Raw genomic sequence first — 15,664 nt, forward strand, 5'->3', positions numbered from 1 at the left:
AAGATGTTTTGCAGTTTTGCTTATTTTCTTTCCCCTTTAAGAAACTAGATATCCTGGGCTGGGATTGTGGCTCAGCCATAGAGCGCTCACTTAGCATGCACGGGGCCCTGGGTTCGATCCTGAGCACCACATTAAAAAATAAATAAATAAATAAATAAATAAATGGAATAAAGGTGTTGTGTCCAACTACAACTAAAAAAATAAATATTAAAAAAGAAACTAGATATCCTATCTTATCAATGCATGTGTGAGAGGTGGCAGTAGAATACACCTTCTAAGTGAGTCTAGTTTTGGTTCATGAAGGGACTTGCAATGTTTCTGCAGAATGGCTTGATTCGAATGTGGAAAGACTTCTTTTTTGCTTCAAGCATGGAATTGGGAGTGGATATTCATACCTTTCCTCTTAGATGAAAACTTAGTGAATAATGTTTCTGCAAATGTCACCTTGGGCAAATTATTTAAACTCTTTTGTCCTCCAGCCCTTGCTCTGCAAAGTGGGGGTCATCCTCTTCTGGAACTCACTGGGCTACTGTAGTAATAATATGTTTGAAGTTGTTATAACAGCATGAGTCGCAAAATTCCTCTACACAGGTTCAAACCTTCGCATTGCTCTATTCTTCCTTTCATATGCCATCCCTTCAGTCCACTTAACTCCAAATGACTCTTCATTGCTTAAACTCAAACATCACCTATTCTAAGACCATCTCTAATCACCAGCTTTGACTCCAAGGACAGTCCTCCAGTCCTTTTGATGTGTCTCTGCAACATCTTACATGTGCCTCTATTTTCAGACTCATTCCTTGTTGGCTGTTTATTTCTATAATCCAACTTTGCTGTTATAAAACTAAGATCTCCTTAGGCAGGAAATCAACATTCATTGTATTTCCAAAACTTTGGAGGGGGTCTGACTCATGAAAATGCTCAATAAAAGTTTGAATTAAGGTAAAAAGGACAGCAAAAAAGGTTCAACACTGCCCATTCTTTTTGGATTTAAAATGAACCAGTAAACTATACCTGGTTATATGAGAAAGTGATGTGGAAGATCTATTTTTTTGCTCTAAGCACTAAGTTAATGCAAACTGGAGAGCAACTTCCAAAACGTAGCAGCAACAATGTACTTCTTCGCTATCTTTATCAGCTCATTTAGTCACTCTGCACCTTTTAAGACCAAATAGAGAGAATCAATGCACAGGGTCAGATGTAATGATAAATATCAAAGTCCTACAGTATAATTTCAAGCTATTCCTCTTAGGTTTATTAGGTGTAATAGAAAAAGGGGAAAGTCCTTTGACATTTTATGAAGGATTTCATTGTCAGCCCTGACCTTCTTTCCTCTCTTTCAATCCATATGCTATGAGCATAGACTTAAGGAAATACAAAGTAAGTTGAAATAGATTTAGCATCCAGAGTCATTGAATGGTAAATGTGTGGATAATGAGGTGTGACTGTGCTAGACACTGTAGATCCCAAGATAATAAAAAAGTAATAAAAAAGCATTGGAAAAATATTGGTTGTAGACACAGAATTACTACTCATGTTGTCTGCCTAGTGGAGAAGATCGTGACAATTGCTAAAACAAAACAACAAAGCATATAGGTAAGGGAAAAATGACCCATGACCAGTGTAATCTGGGAAGGTTACCTGGGGCAGAAGGAGTAACATTTGACCTGAACTTTGAAATACAGTTTGGACTTGAGAGATGGTGATGTGGAAATTGTCCAAGCAAAGAGAACCTGAGTAAGTTCATGTTCATGAGATGGACATGTACAGAACACATTTTATGAACATTTAACAGACCCATGTGGATAGATCATATAGTGGCTGGAAAGAACATAGTGAGGACTAAGTCAAGAAAGATAGGCTTGAATTTGAAAGAATTAAGACTACTCTATGTGCAATAGGAACCACTATTTTTGATCATGGAATAACTTTATCAGAATTATGGTACAGAAAGGTAACTCCAACCACAATGTAATAACAATAGTCAAGCTGTATTGAATATCTGCTATATTCAAGCAACTATTCTAATTGATTTACATGGATTAATTCATTTCACTGCTGTTTCAGTCCATGATGTCAGGACAATTACAGACAATGCTATGGATGAGTAAAATGAAGAACAGGTAGGCTAGGGGACCTTCCCAAGTTCAAATAGCCAGCAATCAATAGAAACAGTATTCAAGACTCCATTCTTGGACCCAGAATCCATGCTCTTAACACTTAATGCTCTCATGGGAAAGGAACAGGAAGAAGGCAACTCCATAACAACCTATGTCATTATTCAGCGAGAAGGTCTAAAGGCTGAATGGGAACAATGATTTAGCAATAGAAAGGACACATATGGAAGGGACCCATTAGAGCCACCGTCCTCAGTTGGTTGGGGTCAGGGTGGGATGGAGCAGGATGGAGAAGCAGAGAAAGGAGCAGAAAATTTTTTGCATCTTGGGATTTGAACCATGAAAGGAAAAACAAGTTTTATGGGGGAAGATGAGGAACCCAGTTTGGGGGCATGTAGAACATGACATTCCGGTGAGAATATCCTGCCAGAAGTTATAAGTGTGGGCTGAACAAAGTTTGGAGCTACAGATGTTGAAACAAGGAGGGATTGTTGAAGCCAGAGTGAGTCTTACCATCAAGGAAGCATGCTCTCTTTAAAACCTTGGAAAATAAATTATCAGTCATTATAGTTTTTCTTTTTCTCGTCACTTAAGGTACGTAGTATTGTTGATATGAAATCTCTTTAAAATGTAAACGCTTACAACTATAAATTTCCCTCTTAACACTGCTTTCACTGCATCCCATGAATTTTGGAATATTGTATTTTTAGTCAATGTATAATTTCTCTTGAGATTCCTTCTCTGACCCATTGGTCAAATGGGTTAAGAGTATGTTATTTAATTTCCACATATTTGTGGATTTTTCAATTTTCTTATGATACCAATTTCTAGTTTTATTTCTCTATAGTTAGAAAAGATATTTTATATGATATCAGTCTCTTTAAATTTATTAAGACTTGTTTTGTGGCCTAACATGAGCCTATGATGGAGAATGTTCATGTGCACTTAATAAGCTAAGTATTCTATTGTTGGACAGAGTGTTCTGTATATATCTATATAGGTCCAATTGATTTATTGTGTTGTTCAAGTTCTCTATTTCCTGACTGATCTTCTGTTTAGTTGTTTTATTAGTTGTTCAAAGTGTAGTACCAAAAGCTTTAATTATATTGTAGAACTATTTTTGTCTTCAAGTCTGTCAATATTTGCTTCATGCATTTTGGAGCTCTAAAACCTGGTACATGCATGTTTATGCTTCTTTTTTATCTTTTTGGTAAATTGATTCTTTTGTTAATATGTCATGTTTTTTATCTCTTGTATTTTTTTTTCTTAAAGTATATTGGTATTAGTATAGCAATACCAGCTTCCTTTTGGTTACTATTTGTGTGGAAATTACTTATCATCACTTTGCTTTCAATCTTTGTAACCTTAGATCTAATGTGAAGCTGCTAGGCAGCATACAGTTAGATCCTGCTGTTTAAAATCCATTCTGCCAGTGGTTGCCTTTTGTTTGGGGACTTCAAACTTTTACACTTAAAGTAATTAATAACAAAGAAGGACTTTCTCATGCATTGTTTGGTTTGTTTCCTCCATGTCTTGGAGCTTTTTTTCCCCCCTCATTTCTTTTATTACTATTGTCCTTTGTGTTTAGTTGTTTCTTTGTAGTGACATGTTTTTACTCCCTTTTTATTTCATCTTATTCATTCTATAAATATTTTGTGGGCGAAGGTGAGGAACCCCGTTTGGGGCATGGTTACCATAAAAGTTACATATAGTATCCCAAAATTGTAACATTCTATTTTGAATTGATACAATTGCATATAAAACTATACTCCTTCACAACTCGCTGTTTGATGTTATTAAAATCACAAGTTATGTCTTTATATATTGTGTGTCAATTAACAGATTTATGATTACTTTATGCATTTGTCTTTTAAACACTATAGAAAATTAAAGCCAAAATTATAATAATGCTAATTTTTATATTTGCCTATATATTTACCTTTAACAGAGTTTTTTAAAAAATAGCCATGTTGCTTGAATTTCTTTATAGCATCCTTTAATTTTAACTAATGTTAGCATTACTTGTAGGACAGGATCAGTAGTAATGAACTCTCAATTTTTGTTTACCTGGGAATTTCATCATTTTTGAAAGATAGTTTTGCTGGATATAGACGCCCATCTCCCCTTTAGTACTTTAAATACCACTATGTATGCCTCCAAGTTTTCTCATGAAAAATTGGGAGCTGAAGTTGCTATGCTAAAATTGGCTGACAATCCTTTGCATGTCATGAGTCACTTTTCTGTTGCTGCTTTAAATATTTTCTCTTTCTTTTTGCCTTTCAACTGTTGGATTCAAATGTCTCAGCATGGGTCTTTTTGATTTTATGCTATGTAGAGTTCATTAAGCTTTTTTATACTTGCAGATTTGTATCTTTCCTCAAATAGAGAAGTTTTCAGCCATTATTTCTTCAAGTAATCTCTCTGACTTTTCTCTCCTTTTCAATTTTCATAAAGCATGTACTGCTCTTCTTATGATGTCCCATGAGTTCAATAGACTTTGTTCACTTTTCCTTCCTCTTTCTTCCTTCTCAGACTAGGTAATGTCTGGGATAACTTTCTATTTTCAAGTTCACTGATAATTTCTTCAGCCTGTTCAATTATATTATTAATTTTTTCAATAGTTGTTGTATTTTTCAGTTTCAGCATTTCTACTTGGTTCCTTTAAAAATTTCTCTTTGTTGATATTTTCATTTTGTGCATATATTTTTCCTCATTTCTTTAGTTCTTTATCCATTTTTATCTTGGAGGATATGTAAAACAATTATTTTAAAGGCTTTACCTTGGGTCTGTTGCTTATGTTTCTTCAGGGATGATTTCTGCCATTTTATTTTCTTTGCTTGAATGGGCCATGGCTTCGTGTTTCTCTGTGTGCCTTGTGATTTTGCTATTGTTGTTAAAAACTGATCATTAAAAAACAGCAAATTTTCCCAGTCTTTGAAGATGGCTCTGTACCATGGAAGTTCTGAGTTTATTTTCCAGGTGTTCTCTGAGCTTTTAGATAAGCCTGAGGAGAAAGCTTAAGGTTCTCTCAATTACTTTCTGAGCATGGGTTTATAATTTTTAATCATCCCATATATGTAGCTGAGAATACACTTAATTCCTAAGAATCTTACCCCAGAGTTCTCCCTCAGGGTCTTAAATGGTCTAGTGTATGTCCTCTTCTGAAAAATCCCTTGTTCCAGGCACCGAATTAGTCTCACAGCTTTACTAAGCAGCTTGTTGATGTTTTCTGCTTCAGATCTGAGTTAGGTGAAACAGATCAGTCCTCAGGCAGCCCCCAGAGAGATTAGAACATTGTAAATAAGGTCTACTGTGCCCCTACCCCCATTCAAGGAATGGATTTGGAACTGCCACTTCTCCAAACCAAGATGGTGCCACGCCAGAGGGAAGGTGGGAAAAAAGTAGGCAAAATAACAAAACTTTCTATCATTTCTATTTTTTCCCTTTATTGGCCATTTGTTTGATTGTTGTAGTCTTTTTTGACTATTTTTCTATAGTTCATATAATGTTACTTTATTTAGGTTTTTAAATGTCTTTATGAGGTAATAAGGGTATGGAGCTTCCCAGTCTGCCATTTTGTTGATATCACTCTCCATTATCACTTTTGTTAATACTTATTTTTTTGTTTTTTTAAGGTGGACACAATATCTTTATTATACATTTATGTGGTGCTGAGGATTGAACCCAGTACCTCGTGCATGCTAGGTGAGTGCTCTACCACTGAGCCACAACCCCAGCCCTCCATTATCACTTTTATGATTCTTTCCCTGGCTCTTGATATCCTTGACACACCAAAAGGAAGGCAGACAAGAGAGTTAAAGGTGATGTATTCCCTTATATGTTATAATAGATGAGTTTCTCCCATGGATAGTATCTATGCTGCTCAGGAACAAAAAAACTATGCAGAATTAGTATATGTAAACAGAGGTCTTGATAAGACCAATTCTTCCAATATTAATGACTATTTTGAAACATCCAATAAACGTGGTTTTGCTCTATCCTGGACCTAGAAGTTATTTTTGCAATGGTTGGTTTCAAAGCATGCCTTTTTCCAGACGGGAAGCTGTGAAAACAGTCTTAGCTTGAGTGGTCCTGAATGTAGAGTCTGGGACAGGTGAATTTAAGCAGGTACTTTATTTTGGAGGCAATTCGAAGTTGCAGAAATGAAGGATGGGAGAGAGTGAGAAGCTGCAGTACAGAAGGCCAATATAATAATGTTGCATTGATGCTGCTGCTGTGGACATGGAGAATTCAGTTCTCCTGGACTTCCTCAAATGCATACAAAATTATAAACTCCCATAAACTGCCCACAGAAAGGTTATGAATCCAGAGGATTGAGTAATTGTGAAGGGTTTTTGTGAAGGTCATTAATTTCTTTTCTAACCCTCCCTCTAAGCTGCACATGTTCCTGGGTATAGTGAGTTCTTATCTGTCTTTGAAGTGTACTATACTTCAGCTAGAATAGTGATGGACTATGCCATTGGTCAAGGCTGTCTGGGACCTGGCTAAAGTGGTGTTCTTATGGATACAGGATGCTGATTTCTGTTGGGTAAGGTCAAAGATATTCATATCATGGCAGTCATGCTGCTGCCTCATGAGTGTAGATGTGGTGCTTTGCCAAAAAGAACTCAACAGTGAAGATATAGAATCTTATCTCTTCTTCCCATTTCCATTTTCTCCTTTTCCTTGTCAAACTTCATCCATTTAAAGAGAATCTCAGGACCATAAAAATGCAGAAGTGACTACCATGTTTTTCCAAACCACTGCTATTATGCAAATGGTTCCCTTGTTTTCCTAGTTTAGCAATCACAGAGAAAAGTTCTTAGCATATTTCTGAGTTTTCAGGGTAACTCTTTGTATGTTGAGAAAGCAGGGAATCAGGGGGTCCTCAAAAGCTGTGGGTTTGACTGTGAATTGCACTGGTTTGCCTTAGCCTCCGTACTGGAAAAGGAGAATGTCCAGTAATCCTGCATACATGTGACATGCAGCCATTCACTCTGACTCTTGTCCCTGAGGATTTCTTTTGGCGGAACAGCAAGCTCTCCGGGCTCTGCAACTAGAGAACATCTCTAACATAACATAAACGTTGGGCAGCTGCTGAGAGCTGGAGATGGCTCAGCATGAACAGCTGTGTGTGGTTTGACCTTGAAGAAAAGCAACACCAAATCCCATTGCCATAGGCTGGTTTCCATTTGGATGTAGTGCAAATAAGGCATCATAATAATTAAGCAAATATTCTTAGATGGGGAAGGACATTAAAAAGTCATTTCATTAACAGTAAACAGTGGATAATGAGAAAAAATTATATGTACGACAGCAGAGAAAATGTAGAACTGTTAGAGTTATAAACTATTATGAATTGTTTATGAGAGAAGAGACTTTCACTTTTCCTTTATATGATTCTGTACTGCTTAAGTAAATTTGTTTGCTACAAACATGTCCTACTTTTCTAACCCATTCCCTCAGGACACAGAGGGCCTCTGTGGCTGTGTGTCAGGGGTAAGGAGGACAGCTACATTCTTAAGACAATTGTGGACATTGGGTAGAGTTTGGGATGCTTGCTTGCATGGGATATTTAGTATAAACATCTCAGGTAAGATGTCCTGGGTAAGCTTGAGAAGACTTGAGGCTTTAAATGTTGGGAAAAGACTTTAGTAAAATTTCTTGAAATTCTCTATCAACTACTTATATCACTATAATAAAAGAAACCTCAACAATAATAACAAAAAAAAAAACTATGTGGAAACATTAATCATACAAGGTTGGAAAAGGAAAGACATTTGTGGTTGTGGACAATTGGAAATAAATTTTGGTTGCCTTCCTTAAGAAATGACAGCTGGGGGTCTTCTTTCTCAAACCAAGACAGAGGTATGGGAAGAAAGGGGAGCAAAAGTTACCCTCAAAGTCTCTGAGTGTGTTGAGCTAAGGCAACTATATTCCATGATTTTCCTATTCCTCAAATCGCTGCTGTGGTGTGGGCTCATGTAGTGACATAATAAATGCCTGTTCAACTAAATATTTCAACGGCTCAAAGAACACTTGGATTAGGCAAATTAAAATTATGTCCAACTTTCTTATTAAATTTGAATTCTGTGACTTTACCGAGTTTTCTGATTGTACTTAAAATAGTTTCAGAGAAAAGTTGTCCCAAAAGCTTTGAACAGGGGATGTATATGTTTTATGGCATATTATGGTGATATAAAGCATGAGCCTCAGTGTCAGATCTGAGTTTCTAGCTTTATTATTTAAATGTTCGAGTATTTGAGTTTAAGAAAACATTTTAGCTTCTCTAAAGCTTAGTTTCTTCAGATATAAAATGTAATAACTATACCTAACCTGTGGAATTTGGGAGATTAAATGGGGTAAAACTCATGGAATACCTAGCATGGTACTTTTTACAGAGAAAGCAAACAATGTTATTTGTAGTTGTTCATAAACACCCTCCTCCTTTTAATCATCATCTTATAGAACAGGCATAGGTATACTATAACTCACTGCTTGTTTATATTCTCCTCCTCCTCCTCCTCCTCTTCCTCCTCCTTCTTATACCAGGGATTGAACCCAGGGCCTCTTCACCACTGAGCAATATCCCCAGTCCATTTTAATTTTTTATTTTGAGACAAGGTCTTGCTAAGTTGCTCAGGGCCTCACTAAGCTGCTGAGGCTGGCTTTGAACTTGTGATCCTCCTACTTTATCTTCCTAAGCTGCTGGGACCATTGCTTATTTGTATAAATAAAGTTTTATTGGAACACAGTCATGTCCATTTGTTTATGTATTGTATATAGTGGCTTTAACAGTACCCAGAGTTGAGAAGTTGTAACAAAGATAGGTCGTCCACAAAACCTAAAATATTTACTATCTGGTTCTTAACAGAAAAAGTTTGCTAATCCCTGCTCTAGAAGCAAAAAATATAGGGAGGAATTAATGCTTTTATTGAGCTTAAGTTACCAGGAAGTCAGAGCTTTAATTGGAAGAAGTTGGATGAAGAGTTTAAATGACCCTTTAAAGCAATGGAATATTGTATTTTCCTCACAGATTTTCAAAATATACTTAGAGGCAGAGATGAATGCTAAGAAATTTGAAAGGGTAAATCTTTAAGCCTGAACATGTTTAAAGATTAATGGGATTCTTTTGGTTTAATAGAAAAGCCACAGAAGCCAGCAGAGAAATCCTAATGAGTTGGGGGATAATTATTTCCAAAAATTTGATTGTGGTTTAAGTCATTTTATTAAAATGGAAATTTCTGTTTTCAAGTCCAGAGGAATAATTTGGAGAAGGCCACAGAGCATTTATAGCAGGGGATTATTTTGAACAAAATTTGGTATTTATACTTAGTGATTTTTTTCTTTAAACCTGAAAGTTAATATTCTCAAATACAGGATACAGTGGAATTCCTGGTCTTTAAACCAGAAAGAGAAAACAACATTAACATTCACTTGTAAGAAAGGAGTGAGTAAATTTGATAACAGCAGATTGAAAAGATAATTTTAAAAGACCAAAAAATTTTTAAAAAGAAACAACAACAATAAAAAGCCCAAACCATCATAACACATTAAAGGTAGATAGAACCTGTTCAGAGCAGGGGAGAAATAGAGAGGACATGCCCAAGTAGAGGGTTTGGTATGGCTAAAAATGAGAGACCAGGACAGGAGAACCACCAGGACAAGGTTAGCATTAACATCAAGAAGCTGGTTGGGCAGGGCATAGTGGTGTACACTTGTAATCTCAGCTACTTGGGAAGTTGAGCCAGAAGGTTCACAAGGTTAAGGCAAATCTGGACAACTTAGCAAGAACTTGCTCAAAATAAAATTAAAAAATAAAAATGGCTGGTTCAGTGGTAGAGAACTTGCCTAGCATGTAAGAGGTCCTGAATCTAATCCCTAACACCACCCAAAAAACAGGAGAAGGAGAAGATGAAGGAGGTCAGCCTTGGCCCATGAACAGCACTCTTCCATGATGCTTTGGTACCACATACGAATGAGCCAGGATCCCATGGCCCCAGAATCCCATTGCCCTTTGAGGAACACATGTGTTTCCTGGTGCAAGGGGCTGTGGTGCTAGGTGACCTTCTTTTGTCCCATTGATCATCCAATAGGAATGATGGATGGCCATTTGTACCCTGAAACTTTGCTCATTTCTCTTCAAGCTACTTCAAATAATCCCCATTTTTAAGGGCTAAGGATGTGCATTACAGAGAGTAAGGGTGCAACACTGTAGGGTTGAAGTGGTATGGAAAAAACAGTTCCTAGTGTCTGTCCTGGGGCTGAGAGGTAGGGCAGGATAGACATGAGTTTTAGATCTCCCCCAAATTAAGTTTGCAGTGGGATACACCCTGTGCATAATAATGGTTAGCTCATTAAGAGATTGGTTTGTGGAAGTCCTCAAGTATTTCTCTTTTGTCTTAGTTTGTCCTAAGATTTGTAATAGAGATTGAGGAAAGCACTGACAACATTGCTTGCAGAGCAAGTGCTCAGTGCAAGGAAGCTGTCTGTACCAGTCAGGTTCTCTAGAGAAACAGAACAAATTAGACAGATATAAATATTAAAGAGCAGATATATTATGAGAATTGGCTCACATATTATGGAAGATGAGAAGTCCCATTATCTACCACTTGCAAACAGGAGAAGCGGGTGGTCTGATTCAGTCTAAGTATGAAGGCTCGAATATCCTGATGAGAGAGGGGAAGGGAGGAGGGTATTGGTGAGAATCTTATAATCCAAAGGTCCAGGAACCTGGAGTTTGATGTCCAAAAGTAGGAGACATATGTCACAAAAGAGAAAGCAAATTAGCTCTTCTTCTGTCTTTCTGCCTTCAACCTATTGTATGATGCCAACCCACATTGTTGAAGGTAGATCTTCTTTACTCAGTCTGCTGATTCAAATGATAATCTCTCCTGGAACATCCTGAAAGACATACTTATAGCTGGCAAATAATAAGCAGCCAACTGGGCATCCCTTATCCCAGTCAGGTTGACACATAAAATTAAAAATTGTACTATCATTATTTTGACTATTAAAACCAAACTAAAAACTTTGGGTTTTGTTTTTTCAGTTTTAATAAATCAATTTGCTTCTTTAGAACAAAAGTCTAAATATCAGTGTAGCTTTTAGATCCTCATACCCAGAAAGTCCTTTTTCTAGTCACTTTTTTCTCTCACACTAGGATGTACTCCTCTTGTAGCAGTTTTCAGGAATGATTGCCTAGGAGGATCTATGAGCTTAGCATGTACTATAGTACATCTATGAGCTTAGCATGTACTATACTATTTTGTTTCTAATTCCTAAATTAACAACTTAAAATTCCCCATTCAATAAACTTCTCCACCAGTTCCCGCTTTCCCAGAAACACTATTCTTGCTATTTTATACGTGTGCAGGATACAGAAATGAAAACATTTAAATAATTATGTATTTTTAAAGGCATAGTTTAAAGGTGAAACAGCCCCTATCACATCATCTGCTGAAGAAATCTAATAAGTTTGGGGGTTCATTGGGGAGCCAGAGAATATTCAATTTTATGAGAGGATTTCATTTTTATTGAATTACATCTTTATTCAAGGTGATTTGGTTCATCTATTAAAATGGGAAGTTTAACTCAATGATTTGGGAACTAGTAAAGTGTAAACCATGATGAGAATCTTTTGATGAATCCGTTCTTTTGATAAAAAGACTCTATTGGGGCTTGAGAGTTGCAGACAGAGAATGTTCCCTGGAGATGAGTTTGGTGGTGAATTTTGGCCTCTTCTCCAACAGCCACAGCAAATATGTTCTATGTCCCTGAATGGCCAAAGGCAGAGAAATGAATAGTGAATGAAGGCTCAGGAAATCAAGGTTCTAGTTATGGTTTTGCAACTGATGATTGAGGTTCCCCAAATTCTTTGGACTTTAATTTTTATCATCTGTAAAAAATAGGGTATAAGACTACTGGTGATTTTAAAATATTGGTTTCATGTGCAGCTAGTGACTTAAAACTAGTTGTTAAAAATACACAATTCCTAGCATAAATCTGGAATCACCCTGACTGTTCATTGATAAGGGACTGGTTAAATAGGTTATGGTATATCCAACCATAAGTACCCTTTACAAAGCAGTAGATCTGTGTGCGCTGATATAGCAAGATCTCTAAGGAGTGTCTTTGAAAAAGCAAAGTGCAGAGCTTTTGTGTAACTGCAGAGTTCTTGTGTAAGTAAAACTGTACGCATGCTCTGTGAGTGTGGCAGAGACTTACTTTCCATTTTTGTTTACTAAAAGATACACATGAAACTATTAACAGTGTTTAGCTTCTTGAAGTCTAACAGCTCTACCTATTTAAAATATTACTAGTAACAATCATAATGTCATCAGTTAGAGGTTGATTCAGCCTGCTTTTATGATGTTTTCCTTCTTTTGCACCTTTTAACATTAATCTACTCTCATGTTACAACAAGGATGGGCTTGGTACTGTGGGAAGACCACTGCACAGGTAGGAAAGGAATCTGAGTTTAGATTACACACTGCTTGAACAATTTTGTATCCTCATTTCTCTGGATCTCAGTATGCTCATGTTTTAAATGGAGTTATAGGACTAGCAATCAAATTGGTGGGTCTATTTTAATTTATACATAGTTTTATAATCCATCTAGGGAGATGCAGGTATATAGAAATATACATATCCATATTTTAAAATATTTTTTAGTTATTCATGGACACAATATCTTTATTTTGTTTATTTATTTTTATGTGGTGCTGAGGATCGAACCCAGGATCTCTCATGTGTGAGGCAAGCGCTCTACCACTGAGCCACAACCCCAGCCCCACATATCCATTTTAATATAGAATATCGAGTAAAGAATTTGTAGTAACTCTTGAAAATACTTTAAAGTATTTTCTTTGCTTGACAACATGCAGAATAGAGAAAAAATAAACTCTATCAGTACGAAATTTTATGATCTCATTTGAGAGACAAAACCAACTAGAGAATAATCTACAGCCACATCTGAATGACCATGGATTATCCTCATTCTTATGGAGGACCCTTTAAAATATCACTCACCTGAAACTCAAGAAAACCAGACTCAGCAATGAAAGTAAAACCCAAGTCCCTTGGCCACACTTGCATTGATCTGTAAAATAAGGGTTAGACAGATGATCGTTAAGTGACTTTGCAGTGATAAATTCTTGGATTCTGCAATTTCTGAAAGCCCAGTCCAAATGGAGGAAGATTTTTGCCCCTTAAATCAGATTCCTCTCTACTCAGTAGAGGCTCCATTTCCAATGAAGGACTTTGACAACCCCATAAAATCTCTGTGTAAGTTTAATTCCCAAAGACAACAGCCAAAAAAGGGCCTTGCGTTATGTTAGCCCCACTGTCTGGGTCATCTTTAGACTCTGCACTGCTTTGTCAATGAAGTGGGAGAGGGGACCTAGCTGGGGGCAACCAGGTGGCCATCTGGCCTGTTACTCACAAAGGCCCCAGTGAGTGTGGGACAAGCACAGGACAGGGGCTCCGGCAGGTCAGACTTGACGCCTAACTTGACCCCATTGGCAGCCAGAGTCTGATAAAGACGTGATTGAGTAGGATTTCTTCATGACAACTTAACGGATGGCTATAATTAGGAGGTCTGCTCTGAGGGTGTGGAGAAACATAGACTCCATTGTAGGGAGGATTCATACTATAAAGGTCAAGGCCAAAGTATGGCATGAAAGAAGCTCAACGTTTTCCAATATGTAGGAGGAGTACGTCTGCAGGGAAATGTGTTTACTGAGTAAGATCAAGAATACCAGTCTCCTGTTCCTTCCTGTGTCTGAGAGTTGTCATCAAAGGTGGATCTTTATCATGGAGCTTTGATCCCTGAGACTCAAGAGTCTAATACTGTAAGGAGAAGATAATATAAACTTCTCAGCCTAAGAGCTTGTATGGGGGGGATCTCAGAAAACTAGTTGACTTTCTTTTTTCTCCTAGAACCATCTCCCTGACTAATAATAATAATGATAATGACAAGAATAATCAACACATACACAAAGATCTTTAATGGTAAATTTAATCAGTATTTGTCAGATCTATTTATGCTTCATTGTCAAAATGATGATTAATGAAACTGGTTTTAAGCCCAAGACAATTCTGGGGACTTTTTAAAGCCTTTTTCTTAGAAACAAGAGGTTGCATTGTGCCAGCCATAATTAGATCCAACTTACAATGATCAAGAAAAATACAGTGAGTAATGGCAATAATGTTCTCATCAAGGAAAAACAACAGCTCAGGATCTGGGCAGAAACTCGGAGAGTTGGTGAAACTCTGACTACACAGGGAAGGTAGTTAGGACTTGAAAATGCTCTTACCTGATCATAGTACCAAAGTGAGTTGATTTCCTGGTTAAATTGGTAGTATAGATATCTTGAAGGAAATTCATTAATCCAAGAATTAGATGATCCCAGGGTTCCCAGGGAGACTTTGAAGGCCTTCAGTGCAAAGTTTGAATTATATCTCTCATATTCCTGCCAAGCAGCTGACCCACATCTGTTATGAGGATTCTGGTGATCAGAAGCTCTACCTCTTTATTCTGCCTATTCCAATTTAGGCAGCCATGAATTTTTAAAAAATCTCTTATCAATACGTATTAAATTAAAATTTGTTTCTTCCTACCTTGTACTGATTGATCCATTCTATCTCTTGGGGTCACATAGATAACAATGGCTAAGTTTCTGTTCTACATGGAACCAAAACTGGCTGGGTAATTTGCAGGGCCCAGTTTAAAATGTAAATGTGGACCCCCTTATTTAAAAGTATTAAGGATTTCAAGATGGTGACTGCAGAGCATTAAGCCAAGTGTGCAGTTCCACCAAGTGCAGGTCCTCTGTGGGGGCACAGGAGAGCCCACCCAAGATGTCAGCCAGCTGTGTAGGTTACTTTTTGTTCTGTTTCTGATATCTGGACTAAGTAGAGTGCAAATAGAAACAGCTTTATTTTTTCATCTATTTTGTGTGAAACTCTTTTGCAATTCCTTCCTGCAGACCCCATTGTAATATTCTGGTCTTTTTCAGTTATTAAAAAGTCCAAACTCTAAACTCTCTTTTAGTTATTATTTCACCCTTCCCTGCGGGGACTTGCTCAGGGCTGGGAAGCCTGCAGACACCTGTTTCTCCTCTTCTGCCTCCTCAAAGGTCTCTTCTTCTTCCCACTCTCCAGGGCTGACCAAGGGCAGGAAGCAGAGGGTTAGTGGGTGGAAATGGCCTTTCTTACTTGCAAGTACAGATGTGATCTGGTGTAAGTGCTTTTTGAGTTGAGGACCCAAGTGCTGCCTCTTTCTCTCATGGGCACTTCTCAGGATTCCTGTGACTTTTTTCCACTGAGGACTCTTAGCTACAGTTTGCTGTGTAGGCGATGTCTCCCCTGGCTGGATGTTTATGGCATTGTTTCCACCCATGGCTGATGGTTCACCATAGTCTCCTTCTGCTGAATCTCCCACCCCACACTTCCCACTTATGACAGTCCTCTTGGATAGAAAGTTTGCAAATTGCTTCATGGATGGTTTTTTCTTCAGGGTGCATAGTTGGACCTTGAGAACTGCA

General features: G+C 37.4%; 1 long non-coding RNA gene across 1 annotated transcript in view; it reads right to left on the bottom strand.

The window, feature by feature from the left end:
• LOC139707137 (uncharacterized) overlaps window positions 1-14,729 on the bottom strand; it is a 45,743-nt gene extending 31,014 nt beyond the window's left edge. The window contains exons 1-3 of the long non-coding RNA XR_011708682.1: window positions 14,435-14,729; window positions 13,149-13,218; window positions 10,694-10,786 (exon numbers count right to left, since the gene is read on the bottom strand). This is a non-coding gene — a long non-coding RNA (uncharacterized lncRNA). The remainder of the gene's footprint in view (window positions 1-10,693; window positions 10,787-13,148; window positions 13,219-14,434) is intronic.
• Between the last annotated feature and the right edge of the window lie 935 nt (window positions 14,730-15,664).

The sequence above is a fragment of the Marmota flaviventris genome, chromosome 9, assembly GCF_047511675.1.
Source record: "Marmota flaviventris isolate mMarFla1 chromosome 9, mMarFla1.hap1, whole genome shotgun sequence".
NCBI lineage: Eukaryota > Metazoa > Chordata > Mammalia > Rodentia > Sciuridae > Marmota > Marmota flaviventris.